Genomic DNA, 27,818 nt, shown 5'->3' with positions numbered 1-27,818 from the left:
TGACTCCCTTGTAATGGAGCTAAAAGTGACCAAATGGGAACCTTCTAAGGGTTGGGTAGTAGGCAGCCATGGAGAGGGACATGTGCCAACCCCTGCAGAGCTCTGAGACAATCATGGTCACACACCCTGTGTCCTGCCCACAGGGCAGAGATACCAGATTTGGTTTTTCTCATTGACATCAGGCAAAGGACCTTCAGCATCCCTGCACCGTGGCAAAAGATTCTTTGTGAAAGCTACAGCTCCTTGGGAACCATTTGTCTCAGGAGGGAGAACATATTTCCTTTCCCTAGATCTAATTAAGCAAAATTAATCAAAGCACAGACTAGAAAGTGTTCCTAGTGTTGTTTTTTTTAAAAAAAAATATTATTGTCTACAAAACTGTATAGAATATATATGATGACATATTTTCTAAATATATCTATAAAATTTATAATTATACAAACTGGATGGCAGTAGAACAAAAATTATTGAACACAAATAAAACACTAAGTATACAGATATTTAGCAACATCAGTTCATCACTGCAAATATATTTACTAGCTTTTTGAAGCCTGTTATTTTTTTAACATGGTTACTTAGTATCAGTTTTGCTATCTAAGTGAAGAATTCTGCAATAAGTATTAAATTTGTTTTTAGCTGGAGACCTCAATAGTTGTGTCTTCTTCAGGAAAAGGAAATGCAAATTAAGGGGCAATTTAAAATACATAATACATTAAGTTACTGTGTTATGGTTTTTTATATGGTTTCCTTGCTGATTCAACCAATTATCAGTTATTTGTCATATTTTGTCTGATTTCCTCTGCTCTTCACCTGGCTGGTCCTATACAGAAATATGTGTAACATAAAATTTTGTTACATCCTAATTAAAAACCACTGATTTCTCTTGCTGGTGAGTACCTTAGATTTTTAAAGTTTTGCTCTTTTAAACAATACATCAATGACTTAGGCAGCTCTTGCACGAACTTGTAAGTCTCTAGGTGTAATAACTATGTCTTGCAGAAGAGTACTTGGAGTTATGATGAGAAGTTCAGCTTGCTTATTGAAACAAATATTGTAATAATTGAAGAGCTGCCAATAATTGAAGAGACACAAACACACAACAACAAGAGTAACTATAAAAATAGTATTTTAAAACATTGGATTGAATTATGTGTTTTCCTGGATGTTTACAATATAGAAGTTGGGAAATTAAGGGGGAGCATATCATGTAAATATTAATTTTTTAACCATTTAATCAAATTCCTTGTTCTGTATTGACCTCTAGTCTCCCTTTAGCTATCTCTAGGATTTCTTCTCATATGTTTCCTGAAAACAGAAGTAGGTAGGAACATTTTGTGGAAGTAAACTTTTGAATTAAACTTGTATTTGAATTTATGTGTAAAAGAAAAAAAAAAATGCTGCATATTTTTACTTGTACTTAAGCCACATGCAGAACAAGATGCAATCAATAGGACTAATCTTAGCATGTACTGTTGGATATAATGACAGAATAATAATGCAGAACAATTCAGGTTAGGAGTGACCTCATGAGGTCACCTAATCCAAGCTCCTGCTGCAAGTAGGGTCAACAGTAAACAACTATAAAACTGTGATTAGAATGGTCTTGCACCACTTGAAAGGGAGCAATATTATATTAATTGCATTCATTTGAGAGAAAAAAAATTCTCTTAGTGACTTTCTCCTATCAGAATTTAGTCAGTGAGGATCAAATTCTTAGAAAAGTGATTCCAAATGGAACCTAAGACCTAACATCTATTTATATGAATTAGCCTAGAAACAATTTGAATTAATTTAATCTGAAATTATGAATTTTCAGTTGATTCTACGTTACATTGCAGAGAGATTTATTTTGCAAGTTTTCAGCTCTCAAGTAGGAAACCCTGATTTGCACAGGGAGTCTCACACAGACCCTGAAAATAAGATGTTATATTTATAGGAATATTAAGGAAGCTGTCTTCTTGTTTCTCCCACAAAACTGAATTTAACCAGTGTTATGTGCTGTCTACAATAGCCAGCCATGATAGCCAGACTATATACAGGTTTTCAGTCCTATGTGATTACTTCACTGCAAAACTGAGCAAAACAAGAGCAAGCAGATAGTATTGTGAGACAGAGTGCTCTGGAAAACATGGATATTTCTAGAAAAGACATGGAAATAAAAAAAAAAAAACAACAAAGTAGTTTATTTGCCTCATCACTTTCACAAATTTCCTTCTTCATGCAAATCTCACTTTTCCATAAAAATGATAAGATGTTGTTTTTCTTGATTTTTTTGCTTCTCTATCTCAAAATACATCTGTCAATTTTAAAAAGTATTGAAATGCCATGAAATCTCTGAAATACAGCTACAGTGAAAATGGCACAGTTTATTCATAAATACAGCAGTCTGATTAATTTAGATTTTTTTCCATCCCTTATCATTACTTAGATACATAAATTATCATTTCAGTATGAATATTAATTATTTAATCCACTTCATAACACCATTAAAATACTTTTAATAAATTTAATATATAGCGCACTATATTTGATTAAATACATATTCTCAATCATGACTCAACAACTTAACATTTAGCTAGATCAAGCATTCAGTTTTCTCATTGACTTCAATTAACTAAGATCTTCAAAGATTAAATTTTGGGCTTTAGTACTGTGGCACTAGCTTTAAATATTTCTCCCATGGGAGTAGCTGCAATACAATCTCTATAGAGTAGCTGCAATCTAATGTCTTCCTTCTGTACTGAATCACATGTCCTTTCTAGACCTGAGACCAAGAAACAGGTGGTGTAAACCTGAAAGGTTTGTTTCTCTCAAAGGGATTTCTGCCTCACGTCTGAAAATTTCTGCATTGAAACTGCTGTATATCCAAATGATTCCATTATTTATTATTATGCCTTCTTTACTTTCTTGGTCTCATGAAATTCTCTGTTTGTCTTTGATTTGGAGATTTTTCATTTTGACCTTAGGAGCAGGTAGGACATTTGAAGTTGCATGCTTTTTTTTACATGGTTTATACTCTGAAAAAAATTTTTGAAGAAAACTTGAGTTATCCAAGGTCTTGTGCCGGGTCCCAAGGCTTATTTTACATTCAGTTTTGCTTTTCATGTTTTTGTTCTAAATTCACTTCCTAGAAACTGGGTGCTCTTGAGGTCTCTTACCAAGTCTTGTCTACAAATCATATTTTTTGGGGCTTGGTGTTCTGTGGTCCACATCTTTCTCCAAAACCACTTAAGACCCAAATGTAGTGAACATTCTTTGTTAGCATCTGTCCTGACCTAAACCAGCCAGATCTGTGCTATCTTTTTTAATAGTTATGAAAAGAATTGTCATCAGCTAAAGGAGCACCTTCATTATCTGCCCAGAAGTAGATGGGATGTATCCCAAACTAACCACCTGGAATGAATGGACAGATATTTCTAAATATATGTTTAACATACCACTTGGCAATGCTTCAAGTTTCTGTCCCATGAAGAGCATAAAACCAAAAAAAAAAAATTTCAAAACTTGACCAAATAGGAAGGTGCAACATTTTTTTTCTTTCTTTTTTTTTTTTTTCCACTGAAAACAATGTTTTCATTACTGCTAACTTTTTAAAATACTTTGTTGTAGCTGTGTCACTTGGGTTCCCCATTAATGAGGACTAAAATCTTACATTTAATTAAGATCTAAATCAAACTTTTGCATTTTCTATGGCTGTCTGAATAGTTTGAAGATCTATTATGATAGATAATACATTTAGTATTATCAATAGAATATTTAATTGATAGTCAATACTTAGAGGTTTATGTTATAACCAGTAATCAAACTGGCATATTGTCTGGGATACAGAACTGTAATGAAAATCTCATGGAGTGATGGTTTAAACTTTCTGTTTGTTCATGACCTTTTCACATGCAACACCACTGTAGAGGGGTTTGACTAAATGTAATTTAAAATCAGTTCCAACACAAATCATTTTGTGATTGTGTGATTCCATTCTATAATTTATAAAGTCTCATAATGCATTATATATGTCAAGCATTTACAATAATCTTTAAAAAATGATGTAGTCTTGATTTGAAGAAATGTATTAATTAAAATAAATTATGATTGGTAAAAAGTAGTCTTTTTAGTTGTCTTCTGTTTTGCCTTCCTGAGTAGACTACTACAATTAATTTATTTTGTAAAAGATAAGATGTGATGCTATAAAAAAACCTCTTGCTTCAGTGTTTAGTTTTATACTAAATTAAGACTAAATTTAGAATCAATGACTTGAGTAGCCTAAACTACAGCCCTTCATTTAACACTGGCTCCAAGGAGTCTGAGCTACTAGCTCACTTGCACTGGAAATAAAGGAAAATGTAAATTAAAGTTGTCCACTGTTTACCCAGACAAGGCAGCTAAACACCACGCAGCCTTTCGCTCACTCCCCCCACGGTGGGTTGGGGGAGAATTGGAAAAAAGATAAAATTTGTGCATTGAGATAAAGACTGTTTAATAACTGAAAAAGAAGGGAAAATCCTAATGACAAAAGAATATGCAAAGAAAAGGTGATTCACAACACAATTGCTCACTACTCACTGATTGATATCCAGCCAGTCCCCCAGAGTAGCCACCCCCAGAAATTCCGAGAAACTCCTTCCATTTGTAGTGTTCAACGTGACATCCAATTGTATGGAATATCCCTGTGGCCACTTTGGGTCAGTTGTCCTGGCTGTGTCCCCTCCCAGCTTCTTGTGCTCACATGCAGCCTCCTTACTGGCATGGCATTAGGAGGAGTTCAGAAGTCTTTGACACTGCTGGGCAAACAAAGCATCAATGTGTTTTCAAATTATTCTCTTCCTAAATCATAGAATCATAGAATTGGCTGGGTTGGAAGGGACCTCAGAGATCATCAAGTCCAACCCTTGATCCACTACCGCTGCAGTTACCAGACCATGGCACTGAGTGCCACATCCAGTCTCTTTTTAAATATCTCCAGGGATGGAGAATCCACCACTTCCCGGGGCAGCCCATTCCAGTGTTTGATCACCCTCTCGGTAAAGAAATTCTTTCTAATGTCCAACCTAAACCTCCCTCATATCTTTCTAATATTCTTTCTAATATCTTTCTAATATATAATATATAGTATTCCAATATATTTCTAATAATAAAAAAAAAAGTGTTATACCAGCTACTAGGGAGAAAATTATCTCTATTCAAATGAAACTAAGACATTCATGCATGTATAAATATATATATATAGGAGATAATATATTCTGCTCTATATACCTGGGTAACTGGAGGATTAAAATGCAATATTAAGAGAAGTTTGTTCAAAATGTTTGTTCCAAGAGTTTTTTGTGAATTTTTGATTGCATAATAATCAAGCACACACGACCTTTGTTTTGTTAGAGGAAGTGGTGAGCAGAGTATCCTTCTGGTAAACAATGCTGGATGTGAGTGAAAATAGGGAATATTTTCTATGTACTCCAATTAAGAAAAGAGAACTGCAGATGGATACATAAAATAGGCCAATGGTACATACTAGCTTCTGTTTATAGAGTTGACATAAAAAAAGACATTTTGGATAGAGATCAGTAGAGGGATATCAAGATTGTTGAGGGGGCTGATCCATATGTACTGTGAGGAAATGCTGGAAGAAGGGGGCTTCTTCATCTTGGAGAAGCAAAGCTAAGTGGAATCTTATTACCTGAATCCACACAATCTGAGAAAGTAGAGAAGACAGAGCCAAACTTCTCAGACATGCAGACTGGCAAAGGAGAGATAACAGACATAATTTGGAAGTCAGAATAAGGAAGTAAAATAGTTTTATTTAAGGGGGGGAGGAGAGAAAAAAAAAGTCATAAAGTTGGTCAAACACTGAAACAACTCTGCATCTTCAGAGACATTTAAAATCCATGACGTGGCCTTGGGCAACCTACTGGACATGCTCTGCAAGGGAGGTTGTGCTAGATGACCTCCGAGTTATGAGTCTGTGATTATATCTTCAGTATAAGGAGAAGTCTTCAAAAACATGAGATATTTTAATTATATTTCCTTTCCTGTTATACTGGATAAGTAAGGAAATCAATGCATTGTAGAACTACCACGACAAAATGGGGCACTGACTACTCTTTCGCCCATCCTTCCAGTGTGTCAAATATAAATAGTGCAAAACAGATCCCCCTTAAATTGCTGAATACTTTAAAAATGTACAGAAGAACTCCAGATTAGCAGTAGAATTCTGAACTGTCAATTGTTTCATCAACAAGTGGGTTAATTCCTGTAGGCTAGATCCAGGCAATTTCATTCTGACCCCAAATGTAGAAGATTAAGCCCAAAGTAACAAGACAGACTCCCTCCTCCCCAGACATAGCTTGGTCTACTTTAAAATTCTTATGTTGCTGTGGGGCATCTTAAGAAGTGCTTAAGTCAACTGCAGTCTGGGTTTTCACAGGTGATGACATGAGTGGCAGTCTGTAGAGAAAAAGAATTGATGAAGAGCTTTTACATGGCATACGTGGAAACAACGTAATTTAATATCTCAAAACAAGCACTCAGTGTCAGGAAAAGAGCAAGATGCAGACCTTTGATGAAAGAATATCACATCCCTCACAGATGCTCTAACTGAGTAATATGAAAGAATCATTTTCCCAACCATAAAGCAGTGAGCAAACCATTTTTACCAAAACGTATTATTTCAGGTTGTGATTTTAATAGCCTTTATGATTTCCAAATTTTAATTTATTAGAGGTGTTTAGCCAAGTCATTCTATGTGAGCAATCCAACTTAGGTGCTAAGGCTTACAAAACAATCAACAATCAAAAATATTTGACTCTATGGCAGAGTTAAATTTTGGCATCACCATGACTAACCCTAGTATTTATTTTTAAGGTGTGGTAGCACCTATTTTAGGAACATAAAATACAACATAACACATAACACATAATATAACATAACACATAAAATGGACTGCATTAAGGTTTCATCACCTTAGCCCATTCTTATAAGCAGAAAGAAAGCTTTTTATCAATGACGTACATTGCAGCATTCAGAGTGCTAAATATATAGCCAAATCTAATTAGTAGGAAATAGTGTTATCAAGAATATGTCTTAAACCCTTCTCTTTTCAGGGTTGTGAATGATCTCTGAACCGTCATCAAAGTATGGAGACAAGAGAAACAGGACAAAAAAAGGAAGAAAGCCATTCAGTTGTGAACCACTTAAGCATTAATTTTGAGGCTGAAAACCAAATTTTGCTCAGGTAATCTTGTGTGGAACCTTAATTAGATCATTCTCACTCTTTTGATATAGACATTTACATACTTTCCATAGCTGATAGACCTGTTTCAGCACATTCAGAAGATAGGTCTCTCTACATGTGCTAGGGTTTGGTTTCACAACTTCCTTATGCTGAACTAGGACTTGTTGCTACTGAGAAGAGTAATTCAGACTTCTTTTCTTCCTGCAGCGACATTTCCTTCTGTCTGCTAGTATTAGTTATGGTAATGTTTTGCAAGGCATGGGAACAGCATACCCATCGAATCCAACTGCTTTCAAAAAAAAAAGAAAAAACATTTTTGTAGTGATTTTTAGCTCAGCTGCCTTTGAATCTACGCCCCAAAATATATCTCTTAGAATAGAGTAACCTCCATCCCACTAAAACTTTTCACCAGGCAGATAAAAATGAGATTGGTAGCATGATTAACAGTATGGCCTTAAGCATACTTTGGTGTTTTTTTCTGTATTTCCTAAATTACTCTTCAATCTCAGATTACCCACAAGTTTGTATCCAGGCCAAACTTATGCAACAGGATTATATAAAAATGGCAGTTTTGGCTCTTTAGTTTGTAAATTATTTCCTCATTGCTAAAAAAGTATCTTTCTCTCTCTCTTTCTCTCTTTTTTCCTTTTTTTTTTTTTTTTTTTTTTCTTTTCTTTCTTTTTCTTTTTCTTTCTTGCATTCCCAAGCAATATATAGAGAAAATAGGAGTCTGGATGACTTGTAATTATTTATTTTTTCATCTATTAGCTCTGGTTTTTTTCTTCATAGCACAAGTAAATGCAAATAAAAGGAAACAAAAAATTCTGTACTGAGTAAGATTCCCAGGTACTGTAAATCAATAGCATTCCCCAAAAAGGCTTTATCTGTTCTTCTTTACTCTGCTGTCATGCAGAATTCAGCTGAAGTAGAAGGAGAAAGCAGTAGATGTTCTCAGGAAGTAATAACACACTCCCTTCCCTTCCCTTCCCTTCCCTTCCCTTCCCTTCCCTTCCCTTCCCTTCCCTTCCCTTCCCTTCCCTTCCCTTCCCTTCCCTTCCCTTCCCTTCCCTTCCCTTCCCTTCCCTTCCCTTCCCTTCCCTTCCCTTCCCTTCCCTTCCCTTCCCTTCCCTTCCCTTCCCTTCCCTTCCCTTCCCTTCCCTTCCCTTCCCTTCCCTTCCCTTCCCTTCCCTTCCCTTCCCTTCCCTTCCCTTCCCTTCCCTTCCCTTCCCTTCCCTTCCCTTCCCTTCCCTTCCCTTCCCTTCCCTTCCCTTCCCTTCCCTTCCCTTCCCTTCCCTTCCCTTCCCTTCCCTTCCCTTCTACATTTTTGCAGCAAAATACACAGCTTTTTGCCCCGCTCCCTCTTTTTTCTGTCTGCCCCTGGCCCTAGACCTATTTCTTTTTATTGTTTTGGTATGCATCAGATTTCTTAACAGTAAGGCAAATTGTTCTACAAATTATTGGTTTCAGCAGTTTTAGCCTCAGGTTGGAATTGTCTGCACAGAATATGACGGGAAGATGAGATCAGAAATTGATTTGGATTTAATCTAAAATCCATGGCAAGGAGTGAAGGATGTTTTGAATCAAGCTTACCCCACTTGTTTGTTCTTTTCTCTCCTATTAAACTTCTCCAGAGAAAACATCCAGATTTTATCTTTATTGGAGGCTATTGGGTTTTGGATAATTTGTGTGTGTGCTTACTGTGTTCAACCGATTGTTCCAAAACACATGGGTACAGATGACTTGTGACTTTCTCTCAACAGTTCTGGAAGACTTTATTCTCTGTAATTAAGCCTGGACTTTGTAGTTCAATCTCTAGGAAAAATAATACAAATTTTGTAGTGCATTTCAGCGTTTTTGAGGTGATCTGCGCTGAGCAAATAGAACTTGAGAAGATTAAATGAGTGTTTCCACCTGATGTAATAGTGAACCTTGCTCTAGAAATGACCTAGTTAATTGAAAGAGATGGCTTAAAGGTCAAAGAAAATATTTTCATTGCCAATCAGTGTGAATGGTACCTCAAAAGAATATTATTGGTGATTCATTGATATAGGCTCAATAAATGGTATCTTACCCTGAATACAGGATGGTATTCTAGGTATCCTTCAATCCCCAAAATCACAAAGGCAGAAAGGCCAACAGCAAAATTTGACTTGCAGGTTATTTCCCATGGCAAGGGAACCTGCTACAGAGCTGTGAAAGAATGGCTGCACATTTAATATCTTGCTACCTTTCCCAGCCATTACAAATCTGTGATGTTGAAGTTCTGGGATTTCTGGGTACTGCTGTATTTACCAGGCGGTTTTGCTGTCATATCATGACTCCCTCTTGGAACTGTCATGTTTATTAGCTGACACTCATCATCCCACACTGCATGTTCTTGCAGACAACATAAACAGCACTGGAAAACAATTTCCAGCAATATTTTAGACACCCAGCTCTGCTACTTCATCCTTTCTAAACAGTTTCCTTAATCTGCCCCCCCTACAAAGACAAATTGTCTTGTCGGTTTCTTTTCAAATAACCTTCAGATTCCAAGGGAAGGAAACCAGTAAACTACTGAAGCAGGAAAACTGTTAGACTGAAAAGATTTTGCAAGTCATGAGACACTGCTTAATTGCATCTTTGCTATGGTATATTTTAAACAAGAGGCAACACCACTCTGTGTTGTTGTTCTGTCTCCAAATCTTTAATATTTGCACAGAAGAAATCTTAGCTGCATAAAAGACTGATTAAACTATATTATCTGCTAATAGGACAACCATAAATGGAAAGGGTCTTTCAAAGAGTACAAACTCTGGAGCTTTTAGTAAGGAAACAGCAAAGTCTCTTGCATCATTTTTATAAAGCACAAAAACTCAGCTTCAAGCTCCTTGGTTGTATGCTTTTCTTAGTTGACTATGAGATGAGTTATCTACCCATTTTTGATGTGCTGATCATAAAACAGCATTCCCAGATTTGGATGAATTCCCAGAATTGCATTATACTGAGACAGTGTAGCTCAGTTTTCATACACGTATCTTGGCCAAAAAAAGGGTTGATGTGCTAGAAAGAAAAAGTTTATAAACTGAAGAATTAAGATTGCTGAGCATATTCTTTATTATTAAAAAAGTACATCACCAAACAAGAAGAACAAAAAATTCAGCTTCAAGAATTTTGGCTGCAAAATCCAGGAATATCTGAATACTTCTACAATGTTAATTACTGAAAGAAACCCAACCCTTGGACTATCAGTTTTATAGCAGCACAAAGGATGTTTATTCACAGCACAAAATAAGACTAGATGTTTTGTGGTCCTTATAAAAAGTCTGATATTATGGTTATTTGAAAAATAAATCTCTGTTATGATGTTTCATGTACCATTTCAATAGGATTCTTTCAAACAGCTACCTTGTCAGGAGTTTTTTGACATAATATTTTAAAATAGTTTGAAATAGATGGTCACTTCCTCCTCTTAAAAAGTTATCACTACCCATTTGTTTTTCCAAACAAGATTTAAAGTTTCTATATATTCATAACCTTTTTACATGTCCTTTTCAAAGATCCAGCTCAATTAGAAGTGATGTGTAACCACTTGCTTGTTCTCACCTTACACTTTCACCTCTCCTAGCAGCACAATGCAGAATCAAAACAGGCAATAGCTATTTAAATTTGCTCTGTGGACTTGCAGCAGAGCAATATGACTGTTCTTCTAAACATTCCCCCTAACTAGGTTTGAAGATAGACCAAAAAGTAAACAACTTGAATATAGTATAAAATACTTAGCTCCTGTTAGACTAGAGCAATGGTCCCTAAGCATAGCGTAGATTGTAAATTTTTTTTTTTTTTCCTAATGCAACATTGTAATTGTCCTTATTGAAGAGAAAGGACTTCTGGTTAACTACTGTACAGTGGTGTCCTGGTGATGGCTGACAGAGTTTGTCTCGTCCTCGTAGTAGGTTGTACAGTGCTGTATTTTGGATTTGTAATGAAAACAGGGTTGGTATAGCAGAGATGTTTTAGGTATTGCTGAACAGTGCTTGCATAGTGCCACGGCTTTTCCTGTTCCTCAAACTGCCCCACCAGTGAGTAGGCTGAGGGTGCACAAGACTCTGAGAAAGAGTCACAGCTCTGGCAGCTTACCTGGGCTGAACATAGCAATATCCCATCCCATATCCCATATGTGCTCAGGTGAGGGGAAAAGGGATGGGGAAAGGGGATGTTCATAGTTATGGCATTTGTCTTCCCAAGTATCTCTTATGGCAGGATGGAGCCCTGCTTCCTCAATATGGCTTAACTCCTGCCTACAAATGTACAGACATGAATGAATTTTTATACTGGATATTGAGAAATATTTCTTTACTGAAAAGGTTGTCTAGCACTGGAACAGGCTGACCAGGGAAGTGGTTGAGTCACCATCCCTGGAGGTATTTAAAAGATGTGTATATGTAGTGCTTAGAGACATGGTTTACTGGTGGGGTTAGCAGTGTGATAGGTTAATGGTTGGACTTGATCTTAAAAGTCTTTCCCAAGCAAAATGGTTCTGTATTGTATCAATGCTTTATTTGCATTGCCTGTACACACAGCTTTTCCTTTTACTGTTAAATTGTCTTTATCTCAGCTGATGGTTGTTCTCACTTTCACCCTTCCAATTCTCTCCTCCATCCTACTGTAAATGAATGTTTTTGTGGGGCTTAGCTGTCTACCAGGGTTAAACCACAAATGATGTTTGGTGCACCGTTATTATTTTTAATAATAAAAAGAGAGTCCCAAAATAATTTAGAATAAGAGGAACAAGAAAGAACAAGAACATCCATGATTCCTGCAGTGGTGAGAATTTTTTTCTATATAAATACTACAAAATCCAAAGCAGTTTTGGCAGCTGATATTTGTTAAAAAGCTGATAAATATTAGGATAAAAATGATGACTACTGTACTTCATTGAATACTACTAATTTGGATTAGGACACAAGTATTCTTCATCTAACCACATGACAGCAAAATAGTGATATAGGTATGACATTCACACAGTAAACCCTCTTTGAAATGGTTTCTTACTCAACAAAAAGCATCATAATACTTTCTATAGAATCATATAGAATCATAGAATTAGCCGGGTTGGAAGGGACCTCAGAGATCATCTAGTCCAACCCTTGACCCACCGGAGCAGTTGCTAGACCATGGCACTGAGTGCCACATCCAGTCTTTTTTTAAATGTCTCCAGGGACGGAGAATCTACCACCTCACCGGGCAGTCCATTCCATAGCCTAATCACCCTCTCCGTGAAGAAATTCTTTCTAATATCTAATCTAAACCTCCCCTGGCACAACTTAAGACTGTGTCCTCTTGTCTTGTTGGAGGTCATCTGTGAAAAGAGTCCAGCTCCCACCTCGCTACAGCCTCCTTTCAGGTAGTTGTAGACAGCAATGAGGTCTCCCCTGAGCCTCCTCTTCTTCAGGCTGAACAGCCCCAGCTCTCTCAGCCTCTCCCCATAGGGCCTGTGCTCGAGTCCCATGTTCAAGCACCTGGGAGATCTTCACTAGAGAAAACTGCACTGCAGAAATACCACATAAATTCTTAAGACAGTCTGCCTAAATTATCAGGTTATTAACAAGAGAACCTTCAGGTCACAGTTGTTGAGTGCATTGTAGCTCAGATTAACTTCTGCTCTTTGTCACCCTATATCCTTTCCTTGTTTATTTTCAGACTGAAGCTAATTAAACCTGGAGTTCTGAAGAGCTCATGTTCTCGCTCTGTCTTGCAATAGAGTCAAAGAGTCTTTGTAGAACTCCTGAAAAAAAAAAAAGAAAACTTTGTGTTTAGCTTTTTATGGCTTTAGCTTTCTATGGCTGTCACTAACCTTGTTGTTGATGCATTCCTGTGTCTTGTATCCTAGACATCCAGACCTGTATTCATTTAGCAGAAGGGATGGTTGTGGTGCTCCAAAGGTGCACTCTGGTGTAACTGGGAGTACAGGAAAGGGCTGTTACATGCTGATAACTTGTCCTAATGTGTGGCTGGGGTGTGGCTTGGGCATTCACCTAGACACTGGAAGCACAGAAAAGATGTCTTGTACAATGTAGACACAGCCTCTATTTGCTTGACATAGATGCAATTTGGTGATGAAATAAATGAAAAAAAAAATTGTAGTTCAAGGCCTTTATTGCTGTAAGGCAATTGATCTATTTGCAATACAAGTGAAAAAGGGACCGTTGCCAAGTGATCTCAACCTTGAATCAGAGAAGAAAACTTTCCATAATTCTGTTCAGCTTTCAGCTTTTGTTTTGTGATTGCCATATACAATGTCAGTTGTGATTGATAAGAGACATATTCTTTCTAGCTTTTGTAGAACATTAGAAATCACACAGATAACAGCTTTGTTAACCCACAATTCCTCCTTCTTTACAGTTTTCCCCATCAAATATCCATTACAAATTTCTGCTCTGTTTCAGAGCACCTTGTGTGAATCCCATTTAAAGATTCTTAATCTTCAGCTCATTCACATAACACTGAGCAGTATGTTTTAAGAGAAGTGCCTAAATTATTTATGAAATGAAGGAAAACAAATAAATAGTTTTAGGAAACATATAGCATCAACCAGGAGACATGGATTCTTCATATGAAAACTTGTCAAAATTCTGTAGAGTAAAGCTAGCATGAATAGAAAAGCTGAAAGTGTGAAATTGTACTTCATATTATCCTTTTATATTTATATATATATATGTGTGTGTGTGTATATATACAATGGATAGCTTATTTTTAAAATAGTAGAATATTTGTAGAATATTGGTCACGGGAAATGATTGAAATAAAAGCTATGCCATGTGAAATTGCACCAGCATTTATACAAAATATTAAATAAATATACATTTGTTCTTTTGTTCCAGGAAAACTGTCTTCTCACTTTTCTGTCTATAGATGCAGTGTTCCTCAGGACATTTTGATCTCTATTACCCTAGATATAATCAGTTTACAAGGTGATTTATGGAGATCAGAACTATTTCTCAAATCCTCTTTGCTGTGCAATATGAATTATTGATGTGTCCGATGCCCACCATGTTGGCTATTTCATTCAGAATAAATATGTGATGATGTGCTTACATGAGCAGAGAGCAGGCTGACAGAAATGGAAATAAAAGGATGAGGATGGTGAGTGCATGGTAGTAAGCAGAAAACCAGAAAGCAGTATGAGAGAATAATGATTACCGGACAGAGTAAGCTAAAAAAGGGTATGTTGTAAACTGACCAAAAATTCTAAAATTATGTTCCAAGTCATGAAAAATAGAAGCAAATATTTTTTGAAGTTTTTCACTTTGGACAATTTCAGTATGAATTCTGAAATATGGGGTATATCTACCCCACTTTTTCTCATGTTATTAATATGCATTATTTAGATTACTTTGGAAAGGCAAGAGTCTCCAGTATATCTGCTGTCATACACAGAAGTCTCAGATACTCTTATGGCAAAAGGTGATACTTGTCTTTCAGCAGCTGTATCCCTTATGAAGCCTTAGATTTAATTTTTAGTTTTGTGTTGTGTTTCTTTCCTAGGTTAAGTTTCTTTTAGAGTAGCTCTTTAGAATGTTGTCTTCCAGATACTGAATTTGTCAGACATAGCAGCTAGCAACTCAAGAGAATCTCCCTCAGGTTTTGGTCCAAAACTCAAAAAACTCAATCTGTAGATCTTATAAGACTTTTTTATTTTCATTTTCTTCTGTGGTTGCATATAATGGAGTTAGGTGGCATTCACTTTGATTGGTGTCCCAACAGTTTCAGTCATTCACCTGACAGTAAACTGGACTGCTATATTTACATATCCTAATGAAACCCTTCTGTGTTGTTCCCTTCTTCTTTTCCCTCTCAACGAAGCACAGTAAAACTGGGTATTTTACTGTTTTGGCAACATAAAACATAACAAAATACTATAACTACCTTATTTCATAAGGAACAAGTTTGAGTGTTCTAATTTTGCATCTTATAGCTGTTTTGGAGATTGATTCTCTTCCAGTGATTGCCCAGCATAACAGATGTTTAAAACACACATAGCTAGTTTCAATTTCAGTGGCATGCCAAAAGAGCCAGTGCGTCTTTAATGAAACAATATGAAAAAAAAAAAAAAAAAAAAATATATATATATATAGCTCTGTTTTGCAAATACTATGTCATCATAATTCAGTTATTTAGACATTTCTTAGTGCTGCTCATTATGTTTATTATCACAAATGAAGTTTGTACAGTCCTCATTTTGAGTGCTGTGTTGACTCACACATAATAGAGTAAGAAACATCTAATGGTGATATAATCCCACAGGAACCTTTTTTCACTTCTGAAGTAATGCAAATAATATTCTGTGTTGCATTAAATTAGCATGACGCTGATAAATGGTAAAACCTATCAGCTGTATCGTTCTCAATTTCACTGCTCACTGGTAGTGCTAGCAGTTGCAGTAGCAAGTTCAGAATGATAAACTTGATGAAGAAGTCCTTTAATAGAACCTCCATGTCTAACAATAGTCATGTTATGCCAGAAGATGAAGCAAATTTAAGTAATTCAAGAAGCCATTTATGTATTCATCTTGATAAAATGAAATGTTAAATGTGGAAAGGCTGTTAATCTTTAAACAATGTACGTTATAAAACATGTCCATCACTGGTTCACTTTTGTAGAACTGAATATTTTGAGGTATTTTTGCACATTTTGATTTTTTTCTGCCTTTTAGTTTTTGTTCGTTTTTTATTTTGTGTTTTTTTGTTTTCTTCTAAGGTAATTTGTAGGGAATGGCATACACAGAAGGACATCCTTAGAAGAAACAAAATAATTATGTTTACACATCACAAAAAGGCAATCAGTGTTGGGAGAAGATAGTGTCTATATCGTAACTAAACAAAATCAGTCACCCAGTTATTCTTGAATTATCTCAACCAATCATTAATTGTTCAAGAAGATTTTTGTGTGAATATATAAATATATATATATATACATATTGCCTTTACTGTTTGGCTGGAATAAAATGTACTGATCTCAGTTTTCCTGCATGTTTTTAAATAAATGAGATTGTCTTTTCCTGGACAAGTTAGCTGTCTTTGAACAAAGAACCAGCTGGACCTTATAGAATTTCTAAGGTTGGTTGCTGTCCTGTTCCCATCCATTCCCTGTCAAACCCACGTCATCTTCCCCACAGTGGAAACAGAACTCTTTGCTCAGTCTTCCAGACCAACCAGAGGAGCACATTAACACTCCTTACCTAAAATATCTGTAAGAAAGTGTATGTTCATTCCTACATGCTTTCATAAATGTAAATTATGTCACTAATTTCACCTATAAGTGTATAACCACCATCAGAAATCTCCCAGGAATGTTCACCTTAAGCCCTCTTGTAAAGTCTAAATCTTTTCATTCTTTTTTGCCATACTCAGTAAATCCTATATCTCTCTGCTTCATTGAGTAAACTTTCCTCATCTTTGTGAAGAAATCCCCTATTTGGGAAGTTCCCTTCTGAACCATGTCCCGATTTTGTCTGGAAAAGAGTTAATTTTCTTCCTGGTTTCTGGTATAACGCTGTGGGTTTTGGATTTGGGAGGAGACTGAAGTTGGAAACATAATACTTTAGTTGTTGCTGAGCAGTGCTTATTCTAAGCACTTTGGAGCTTCTCATAGTGCCCTGCCAGAGAAAGCTGGGAATGCATAAGAAGCTGGAAGGGTACACAACCAGGAAAGCTGACCCAAATAAGCCAAAGGGGCCCTCCATACTCCATACAACATCATTTTGAACACAGTGAACAATAAAACTGGGTGCTCATCATGGGATACCATGGCCTGGGAGTTGGCTGCATATCAGTCAGCAGGTGGTGAGCAGTATTTTTACACATCACTTGTATATTCTATTGTTATTACTGCTGTTTTTCTTTCCTTTTCTCTCCTATTATGTTCTCTTTATCTCAACTCACAAGTTTTACTTTCTTTCCCTGATTCTCTCCCCCATTCCCCTGATGGGGTGAGCGAGTGAGTGGCTGTACGGTGCTTAACTACCAGCTGGTGGGCTTTTTCATTATTATTCTTTTAATACTATTATTTTTTATTTACTACTCAAAAATATGTATGTTAATATATTACATGTTTATGATAAAAGAATGCTGAAGTTACAAACACAGGAATTCAAGAAGTTACAATTAAAGCTGCCTGTGGGTCATCACTTGGTCCTATATAGTAAAGTATTTATTTATTTTAACCCCTGGATCATCCAGGACCTCTTATTCAGACAACTTCTCTTCCACAAAGATGTTTAAAGTGAAATATAGCAATCTAAAAGTGGAATTTAATGCCTAAATTCTAATTCAAAATCCCACTAAGGATGCCCAAATCTTCATGTTCAGGTACTAAATCTTGGAATTATTTGGAGAAATGTTCTTATGGCCTTGATGACGCATGGCAGGCAGAGGTCTTTGCTTCTGAGGTGTAACTGTATTGTATTCAGTGATTGTCTGCTATAAAATATGTATCAACCTTGGAGGGCAGGAACAGGATACTCAGAATCAATTACTTTTTGGGTCTGGATTTTATTCTGTAGTCATGAATCTTGCATTCCTAACTCCACCATGGATCGCCTTTAGTAGTAGAGATGACAGATGATGTGGAATAAAACTGAAGTGTAAGAGAAAGAGTAATTTCCTCAAACCTATTGAATTACTTAAAAAAAAAAAAAAAAAAAAAAAAAAGTTCATTGTTATTCCTTCATCCTTTTTTACTGGCCATATTTTCAGAGACATGAATGAGTTATGTCAGGAAACTTCTTACTTTTACACAGCGTTGTTTATGCCAGCACTGTTGATAAGCACCTACAAAGGTTTCTCCATGTCACACCCCACAAGAAGATTGTGGCATTGTCACATCTCACACAGTGAGCACGGCTTCCCAGATGTGGGGGCCAAACCAAATATCACCTCCCACAGAGTGGGCACAGGTGGGGTTCCCCACAGTGGGGGTCGACACAGGGGATTCAGACTGGACCCCCTTTCTTTCTAAACTCCCTCAGAGAGGAGCCTGGGTGTGGCTGGGCCCAATCCTTCTCCTCTAATTAATCTCTTTAAAAAGCCCATTCAGTTTGGGAATTCTCTGTGCAGTACTCAGGAGTAAGGTTATTACCCAGGAGGATTGTATTAGAACACAACTTTACTTAAAAGTGAATAAGATTATAAAGCATGTCAGATTACAACTAGCAGAATTAGAAATGATGACGCTTTCAAAGCAACGGATTAGAATTTAGCAAAACTTAAAGAAGTGGTCAAAACAGTTTACAACTAACAAAACTTAACAAAGCAACGGGGAGTAAAACCTAACAAAGTTAGAAACTATGTTACCCTTGTGTGCCCAGAGAAGGTTAGAAACAGAGACACCGAGAGATAAAGAAGGGATAGAAAAGATATCATCACCCTTGGATCCAGCGATGATCTCAGTTGGAAGTTTGGGTCCTTGGATGGCAGGCATGCATCCAGCATTTCGAGTGGGGCTCTTTTATGCTGCCTGACCCCACCATTTCAGGGTGGGGTTTGGCATATCTTGCAAAGCCAGGTGTTCACTTGGCCCCTCCATATCAAATGAATGGTCAACAACCCTTATTTCTGCACGTGCCCCCTCTCCAGTGGTTTTACCCAGGGCACGCACAAGATGTCACTCTGTCTCCGCAGGGTGCAGCTTGCCTGCCCCTGTCCCTTGTGGAATAAGGACAGTGTCCTGCCTGTCAGGGTGGCATCAGACAGAGCTCCCCTTGCAAAGACAGGGTTCAGATTACTGGGATGGCCACTGAAGGAGGGGCTGCTCTTGTGAGAACAGGGTCCCGTTTATCAGGGTGGTTCCCCAAATGAGGGTCCCTCCTTGAAAGAACAGAGGGCAGGTGGTTATCAAATGAGGCCTCCAATGGAGTGCAATGTCCATTTTGTCAGGGAGGCTGTTTTGAGACAAATAATTCTTTTTGGGATTCTACACCATGCTTGGCACTTCCTCCCAGCTGCCAAATGGGAATTCCAACAGCAACAAAAATTTCACAGGACTCTAATGATCATTAGATAATTTATCTTACTATGACTGTTCTTCAGGATGTGCCCTATGACTCATTTACTACTTACTTAAACCTTGTTCTGAAAACAAGGTAATTACTTTCTAGTATGAGATAGAATTTATGTATGTGGTCATTTCATTAGTCTGTCAGATAGGATATTATAATCCTTGTCTCAAAATGCAGAGCTAAGAAGTGTTGGTTGAGGGCCAACACTGTCTGTTTGCTGCAGAGGTACAAGAACTGAGGTTGTGTTTCTGCTTCCTTGTACTGTGAAGCAATATCTGTTACTGATGCAGAAAATCAAAAGATGCATAATCAAATAAAAGGTTCAAATACTCTTCTTATCACAGGTGGATGAAAATCTGGGATCAAATCTCACATGGATTGATAGAAGTTGTGTCTTTCTTCAGAAATTGGCTGTGTTCATTGTTTGTAAACTTCTCAGAGCATGAATCATTCTTTCTGTCACACATAAATTAAGTCTAGAGTCAATAGATACCAAATCATAATGTTTTACTTGCATCCTACTATTTTAGCTTAAAGCTAGAGTTTTAAACAGGGTTCAGAAAACGGATGTTCAGGTGCCACTCAGGTCAAGTTTTCTAACTGGCTTCATTACATTTTAAGCTTGTTTTAAATAATATGAATTAAAATCAGACTTTTTCTGTGAAGCATGAATGCAGCATTATGGATCTCAGAATATGTGTAATTTTCTTGCTAATGAAGCTAAAGATCATATGAAACGAAATTCTTTAAAAGCAAGTTTGTAAGTTTAAGTCTCTCTAGTTTTAGCATTCAGGAGGTTGGAAATTTCCTCGTAATTTCCAAAAACAAATCAGATAACCTGTTAAGTCTCATAACAGTTGTTAATAAAATACTTGAATGAATTAGAAGTGTTCACAAGCATCCAGAATGGGTTATTTCTCACCTAGCTGGTCTGGGAGTATAAAAATACTACATTGACTTCCAGAACTGAGTGAACAGAAGGTAGATCAGCAGAAGGTAGATCTGATTTATCTGGTATCAACACTATTTCATATAAAATCAACTGAATTGTGTCCTTCCTTCCATGCACCTTTTAAGACTTAAAAGTTGTCTTTTATTATTTCATTCTCTTATGCTCCTATAGCCTGACAATCATCAATTTACTTATCATCTACTTACTACTTCTCAGTAGCTGGAACCAATCTACTTTTTGTAACAAAACATGAAAGTGTATTACATTGGTTTAGGTGAGATAGATGGCATGCACCTGACAGTGTCCAGAATAATCAGATGGTGACATATAGCTGTGACTTTGCTTGATCTAAATGAAGTGAATACTCTTTCCTTGATCAATCAGACTGAATAATAATAATAATGCACTTCATGGAGACTAGAATCAGTGTTCCCAGGACAGGACCATGTGATTTCATTCTCTAAGCCAGGCTAGCAAAAGCAGTCCACTGCTTACACCTGACAACTTTATTTTCACATGTTCAGTACAGTGAAGCTCAAAAGAAATTCAGAAAGTTGTCTGTCTCATAAAATGTTAACTGGATGTCTCTCCAGGAAAACTGTCCTCTACAATCTTCCAAAAGAATGGAAAATAAAATGGACAAGGAAAACAGTGGTTTGAGTGAAAAGTGATATTCACTAGAGATTGCTTTAAAGGCACACATAGAACAAGAAATTTTACTTTATACTCAATTTAAATAAATAATTGCTCTCTAAATGAGGAAGAAACTGTCTTGCAGTATTGACCTTATACTTAAGCCTGATCTTTAGTCATTCTGAAGTTAAGTACAGTTTACTTTGGGGCTTATTTTAAATTGTATTGTGACAAAATATTAAATAAAATCACTCATTTGAGTAAAAAAGGTCTCAAGGAAGAAAGAATTACCAGGTACCAGTCTGATGTTTGTTAATATCTATGTATGACAACAAGCAAAACTATAATATAAAATAAACATTCCACAAAAATGTACTTAAAAGAATTCACAGATGTTTATTAATAGCATATGCTATTAATAGATATGAGGCACAACTCTTTTGTATTATGTAGACAATTCTAGATGATGTAAGCAGAAATTTTGATAGCTAAAATCATGGTGATGATGATTGAGCTACTCACTTAAGTAATTATTTTGTAACAGAATATTTAGTAACATTTTCTCTGAGTATGCATTATTTCCCCTTCTGTTTTCTCTCTCCTTTCAATCTGCTGCAGAATACCTCTCTTTTTCATGTGTAATGTTACAAACAGTAGCACACACAGTAATATATACAGCATCAACACTTAAAATAATAGCATCACTTCAATGAGCACCTGGAAAGACCCAGTGATACCAGGCTGATATATCAAGAAGATGCTTATCTGTTACAGAAATGGTTCTCTTCTAAAGTGGCTGCTGTTAACTTGTCTGATATTAAATTTTATCATTAATCATTCTTACTAACCATGCAGCTCTTTTTCTTATTCTAAGACCTTTACAAGCTCCCTTCCAGTTCAGCCATTTCATTAATGGAGTTTCATTCAAGATGTAGAGAGAATCATTCCCTTCCCTTGTTTCTTATTGAGATGACCTCCCCCTACTACACTGGAGACATGCACAGTGTTTAAAAACACATTGAGTGCAAATGTCATAACCAAAAGACAAAGTGGCCGTTCATAAAACAGTGCAGGGTCTAACTCCAAGCCCATTAAAGCACTGATATCCCTGGAGGGAAAATAAAGAAGAGAAATAATGTTGATTTCAGCAACCATGGAGAAGGCCAAGAAATGCAAAAAAAAAAAAAAAAAAAAAAAAAAAAGTTCATTACAGTATTGCTGTATACAGCACTAAGGTACATTCATTGCAATGAATGCAAATAATGGAGGTTGGAAACCTCTAACAATGTATTTAGCTGTGGGAACACTTCTCACAGTGTAAGTGGGAATGAGGGAGTAATTTAACAGAGGAGAAGGTCATATAGCTGATGATTATCTTGCTCTTGCAAGCACAGAGAGTTGTCTAATAGGAAGTGCATGCAGACTGTGTCAGGAGTAAAGATTCTCTACTGTTAATAGAAAGAAGCAACATGAGAGACAGCAGAGAAGGTGGAGCAATAGAATGATTTAAGAGGGTGTATGTTAAATAAAATTATGGGAGTCATTGAGCAGATTGCAGAAAGGTAAAAAATAAATTTTGAATTATAAAACTGAAGATAACTTTAGTGGCAGACCTCAGAAGATAGAAGAATGTCAGACCTCACAAGATAGACCCTGATGAAAAGATCACTGTTCTTAAGACAGAAAATAGCTAGAGCATCATCAAGAGTTTTAGCTTTGATATATTTTCCTCCCTCAAGTTTTGAAGGAACTTGAAAATTGTTTCACATTCTAGTAAGGAACTGATATGAGGAATAATAATGAAGCAAGCCAAAGATAACATCAATAAAGTCTTGGAATAAAATATTCGATTAAGTATTTAAAAGCTCTCTATAATGCCTGACATTTCCCCACGAAAAATCCTTGAAGACCTTGGGTCACACTCATTGTGCAGGGAACTGCTAGGTAAAAATGATGAGGGTAGAGTTATATCAGAAGTCCCAGTACCTGTAGGCTGCAGTTATTATGTGTTTTGTTTGTATGCATTTCTGTCTCTTCATAAACCACAGATTATAGGTGCATTTTGAATTACAGATAAGTTAAGGATCCCTAACCCCACTTGCCAAGGGGGTCCAGTTTCACATCTTTTGAGACGTGGGAGAGTGTCCTTATCACCTTCATTCTCAAGTTACAGCCATTTCTAAGATGGGGATACCGTTCATTTCTTGATGTGAAGTGGTGCTCCTGAAAGCCATCACAAGTGGCACCAGGACTAAAAGCAAATATTGATTTCTTGAGGGCTGGAAAAATTTCCATCAGGATTGAGAGGTGAGTCTGCATTCCTGAAATGCAGGAAGCAGTGGGAATATGGGGGACATATGTGGGAGAGGTTCAGCACTCTCACCATAGCACTGTCCCAAATGGCCTTGAGGTGCTCAGGAAGCCTGGCACTGGGGACAGAGGGAGAGAAACTCAGATTTTGTCATGTTGAACAAGTAGAGAAAGGAAAAGGCAAATGAAGCAAACAATAAATCAGAAATAAAAAAAAACAAAGCAAATGTTAGTAGCTGGTCTGTTTTGAGCAGTTTATTAAACAAAAAATATTTTGTATTATACTTTATAGATGAGTAACAGAACAACATAAGGGAGGACATATGGGATGTGTGGATAATAGTTACCAGGAACAACTAGCATGGCAGCAAATAGGGGTAAACACAAAAGATAGTGTCTGACAGCTTGACATTTTTCAGTTAAGGAAGACTTACAAAGGAAAAGGAACAAACAAAAAATCTAGTGCATCAGAAATTGAGAAATAATTGCAGAAGTATATACTGTGTCGTATTCTGAAAAGTGAATAAAAAAAGCCAGAGAACAGAGATTCCCTTTAATTGTAGCAGGGACAGTATAAAGATACAGAAGTATGTGGCAGTATTTGCACCAGACTCAAAAGTTCTTGTGACCCTTGTGTTTCAACCTTATTTGAAAGTCAGTATTATTTGATTTACTGTGCTTGATTTGTGGTTTTTTTTCAAGAAAAAAAAATCACATGGTGTTCATTTTGCATAATGCATTCATAGTGTTTATTGTCTTACTCCCAAAGATTACTTGGCGCAACAAAAGTGTTGAGATACAGTTTTTCCAAATAAGATGGAGATTATATTACTGCCTAGATGCCATTTAGTTTTTATGAAATTGGTATACGTACATAATTTGAATATATCAGAAATTGGAAGTCATATAAAAGTATTTTTCTAATGCTACATAAAAGAGCAACTTTACAGGAAATCCTAAGCATATCTGGTTAATCTTGATGAAAGACTTAGTGTATATCCTGTGTAATAGTCCTTTTGTTTTTAATTTGTGACTTGCTTTCAACTTCTGGCTCTACAATCAGAATTCGAATTTTCCTTCTGAATGACACTTGGAAAAGAAAAAAACTTTTTTTTAAAAAAAGAAAGAAAATCAAACACTATGTGTCTTCAACAGCACATTTTGGTTTACATTTCATTTTTCAGCATCTCATAAAGACAGATATGGATCAGCAGAAAAAATATAGTTCATAACACTGAAAGTCAATGCAGATAGCAGAGATTTTAGAGTATCTCTGCAAATCTACAGTGTCCTCATTGTCAGACCCAGATGTTTGTAAAACCAGAAAACTGTATTATAAAGCAAACAAACAGACAGACTTCTTGAAGCAAAGGTCTTCTTAGCTAGATTTATTAAGCAAGATCTGCAATATATTATCTGGCAGCTTGGCTCCGCAAAGAACAGATCTGTGGATGAATGTACTAAAGTGTGCTGACTGGCACAAGTGGAAAAATTGATGCCACCCTGGAGAAATAAGGGCTTTCAGCAGTATTTTTCACTAGTGTCACTTGTGATGCATTTCCAGGTAGTCCATTTTGCCCCAATATGTTTTCAATCAAACCAGTGATCTCCATTTAGCCTACTGTTTAGAGGAATCTCTAGACATCTTTGTTACAAGAAATGGAAGGCTTTTAAACGATTCATCATGTTATCCACCACAGCTTACTTGTATCAGAACAATCCATGCATGAAATTCAAACAAAAGGATTTACGAACGTTTTAAAAGCCACTATTCAAGTAAATGGAAAATAGGCAAAGCTCATGTTGCTTAAAGCACTAGGCAACTCAGCAGAGGTTTTTCTTTTACCTGAAAATAAATGAATATAGTTGGGTTTTGCCTATCATCCAAGGATAAATGTTTTTATTGCAATGTTTTCTGGCACTTTTATGCTCCTCTTTCGTTAGGGAACTGTAGGATTTTATAGTTGCTTTTTACAGGAGTTTGGAATATGAACCATAATAAACACGGTAAATTAACCCTCAAAAACAGTCTTCCTCTCTGCAAACTGATAGACCTTATTTTGTGTTATTTCAATGCCTTTTACATTATGACAGTTTCTCTCAATGAGCTGTTACCTGCTGTCTTGAAACATTAACCAGCCAGTGAAGATACAAAGGGAAAACCCTTAGAAGATGTCAGAGCATGCTCATTAAGAGCCTTATCATGCCCATGAAAAAGGAAAATGGAGGCTTACCTCTTTTATCTGGCAGTGTAGAAACATAAAGGAAATGGAAGTTCCTGTTACCTATAGAATCTAATTAGCTTTATACTCAAGGAAGTAATTAATTTAATCGAATGTATTATCAATTGATTTATTTTCCATATTACCACCAAGGAAAAATCTTATCAAATACAAAGAGTGGGTTTACATGAACAACAGTATTAGGAGTTTTGAAATGATGTTCAAGAGAAAAGAAATATCTTATCTCTGTTCCTCTCCTTTTCTTTCTCTGCTCTTACTCCCTTCTTATTTCCCTTCCTTCCCTTCATCCCTCCCTTTCTCTCACCTTTTCTCTGCACCATCCTTTCTCTCAATCTTCTTCTTTCTCCTCTCTCCCCTCTCTTTCCCACCCCCCTCATGCCCCTGCTCCCAAATTTCTTTTATTTGTCAACAGCCGTCAATACGTGTTTACAAAGAAGATTTCCTTGGAAATGCAGTAACTTTTATGGTAAGGAAGAAAACACATTGTCAAGTGTACTTTTTGGCAGAGATGTTTCTCTAAATTTAGATTTAAAGCAAGCTGTTTTGATAAAAAATCTATACCTGGCTAGGTATCATTAAATTCACATCATGTTTGTTATCTAAGCTGATCTTGACTGTTTTCAGAGAAAACTTTTTTGAGATGAAGCACAAGCAAATGCAAATAGCTACAAGGCTCCCTTTGCTCTCTTCTATTCTGTCACTGTAAAAAAACAATTGTTGGATGTAGTCAAAACTTCCTGTCATTAACCTTTGTATTCATCAACAAAGATAATATTAGCTGAAAAAAATACTTACCATAGAAATAAATATTTTATTTACCCGTTGTGCATTATTAGAGGATATTAGTGTACCAGTATTTTCGAGAAAACTGTTGTGTTTACAAGTTGGCAAGCCATTAGTTCTTCTTCCTCTCAGTAGAAACCACTTGAAGATAATACAGCAATCTTGGATTGTTTACTGTGTTTTAGTCCTATTTACTGTTCATTTCTAAAACCAAGCAGATTTCCTTGACTCAATATTTTTGAAGTTTAACTTTCGTATCATCAGTGATATATCTGAACTGCAAATATTAACAATCCTGTCGCAAAAGCACTTAGCGTTATAACATATTTAAATGTCTTTTTCATAGCAATTGATATTTCCCTAAAAGCAAAAGTTGGTATTTATGAGCTTGTGAATGAAGAAAACAGACAGCAAATTAGTGGCAATATAGACCTCCTGTTAGTTTTGCCACTGGCAAATAGTGTTTTCAGAAACAAGAAGACTTTGTATAGGCGTCTGTAATACCGAGTCAATTCCTGAGGCAATGTCCCTGTAGCCTTGCCTTCAAGCAGAAATTTACCAACAGAAGCCTTTTCTTATTGCTCTTTAGTTGGTGGTGGTGGGTGGGGGGATTTGGTGGTTTTTATGCTGTGTTTTGGTAAACAAAATACAGGACGCTCAGATTTTCGGACTGCCAGCCAGTCTTACGTGTCAGCTTTAAATATTGTCTGAAGCAAGCAAGGAACTCACCAATCTTTTGGAAATGGACTGCTAATGTAATATTTAATCCATTAGACATTATGGCTTTTTTCATTAGTTTCATTAGCAAAGATCTAAAATGCACCAACCTTTCCTTTTAGGTCCAGATCATCTCCACTAATATCCCTTGGAAATGACTTAGTTTTATTTGAAGTGTACAGTTAGAACAGAAAGCTGAATATATGTGTTCTCCTGCCAAATCGAATTTGTAGCAATGCTAATTGTTAGATGGAAGGCCATGTTATCATAGTTTTTTCTCTCTAAGAATTTTTTTTTTTTTTTTTTGCCTGGTCCAATAACGACCCTATGAATAATGATTTAGACTCTTCCCCCAGCCTGTAGCGCTGCATGGAGTTATTGTTACCAAAGTGTAGGACCCTGCATTTAGTCTTACAGAACTTCATACTGTTGGTCTAGGCCCATCAGCCTAACCTGTCCAGGTCCCTCTGCAGTGTCGTCCTACCCTCTAGCAGAGGATAGAGTCAATCCCTTCATCCAGGTCATCAGTAAAGATGTTGAATAGGATTAGGCCCAGTACTGATCCCTGGGGGTCACGAGATGCCAACTGGATGAAGCACCGTTGACCACCACTCTCTGGGTCAGGGCACCCAACCAATTTTTAACACAGTGAAGGGTGCACCTGTCCAATCTTCAGTCTGATAATCAACCTTCAAATTAAGATTTTCATAATCATAAATGTATTTAGAAGTCCTGTTGTTGAAGAAAGAGTTGATTAGAGCAGTATGACTTCCTTCATTCTTTCTGGACACCTGAGGTGAAGATGAGTTGTTATTTGCTGTCTAAAAGCTTAGGATTCTTATATAATTCTGTCATCCAAGGAAGGTGTTTGTACAGAGAGTTGATGAAGGCATCCATCTTCAGTGGGCGATTAATTTT

Source organism: Heliangelus exortis, chromosome 1 (genome assembly GCF_036169615.1).
Source record: "Heliangelus exortis chromosome 1, bHelExo1.hap1, whole genome shotgun sequence".
NCBI classification, from domain to species: Eukaryota; Metazoa; Chordata; class Aves; order Apodiformes; family Trochilidae; genus Heliangelus; species Heliangelus exortis.
The sequence above is the reverse complement of the archived record's forward strand: the minus strand, read 5'-3'. Positions refer to the sequence as shown.